Source organism: Grampus griseus, assembly GCF_964374135.1.
Source record: "Grampus griseus genome assembly, chromosome: 15".
Classification (NCBI taxonomy): Eukaryota; Metazoa; Chordata; class Mammalia; order Artiodactyla; family Delphinidae; genus Grampus; species Grampus griseus.
The window spans coordinates 54,086,017-54,087,310 of record NC_139009.1 but is presented as its reverse complement, the minus strand read 5'-3'; positions in this window follow the sequence as shown (position 1 = coordinate 54,087,310).

Here is a 1,294-nt window from a genome sequence, read left to right as displayed (position 1 = left end):
GCACAGGCTTAGTGGCTCCGCGGCATGTGGGATCTTCCCAGACCAGGGCTTGAACCCATGTCGAGCATTGGCAGGCTGATTCTTAACGACTGTGCCACCAGGGAAGTCCGTTAATCCATTATTAATCCAGGAATCCACCCCCCACTTTTTTTTTTTTGCCCCAATAGGCTCAAATGATTGAATCTGTATTTGATGATTAACAAGATCTTACAGGCTCTCCTGTGGGTGTGTGGGGGGAGAATGGAAATAGTGGGAAGGTGGGCAGTGTTTACATTTTGAACACCAATTCTCTTTATCTGGGATGTATCTATAAAAGAAGCATTTTGTATCTACATATACAAAATGTCCAGAATAGGCAAATCCAGAGACAGAAAGTAGGTAAGTGGTTGTCAGAGGTCCTGGGTTTATTTTCTGGGCTGATGAAAATCTGGAATTAGATTGTTGATGGTTATACAGCTCTGTGAATATACTAAAAACGACTGAATTGTATACTTTGAAGGGGTGAATATTATGGTGTGTGGATTATATCTCAATAAAGGTATTATTTTTTTCAAAAGTGAAGAGACACTGAATCTCTACCGACCTCAGGACACTAGCTGAAAAAATTTTTTCAAAGAAGGAACACTTCTGAGGTTGATGTATGGTTTTCTTTTCCCTCTAAAGGTGGAGCTATATTATATGAAGGGCTGCAAATGTCCAGGTAAGACCAGAGATCTCTTCCTTCAGCAGCCCCAGGGTCTGGAAACTAAGGCTGCTAGTGGGAGCTTGTAGGATAATCGTATTATAAGAGGTTTCTAAGTTCCCTAATTGTGCTGGAATGCGGTGTCACTGAAAATGAGATGATATGAAAGAATGGGCTGGGTGTGGTGGCAAGGATGGTAGGCATGGGCAACTGTTTTAGGCAGGGACTTTCTCAGTAATTCTACAGACTGGGGCATTCTTTCAGCTTGGCTCTAGGCTTACAGTAGATGGTCAATTAAGGCCTGTTGACCTACTTGTCCTAACGAGACTTGACTATGGAGGTATGCCGCAAAACCACTCACTGTTTCAAGATCCCTGCTAGTGCTGAGTGGGAGGTGCCCAGGAGCCTGGACGCTCACCACCGCAAGTCACATCAGTGACTGTCCTGCAGCAGCTCTGACACCTGAGTGGCCCGCCAGGCCTCAGGGGGTCGTGCTGGCTAAACGCTACTAGAAAAAATAATCAATTCAGTCACCCCCAGGCCCTCCCCTAGAAGAGCTCCACCAGTAAATACCACTTCAAAACACAAGGGAGGAATAAAGGAACATGCAGA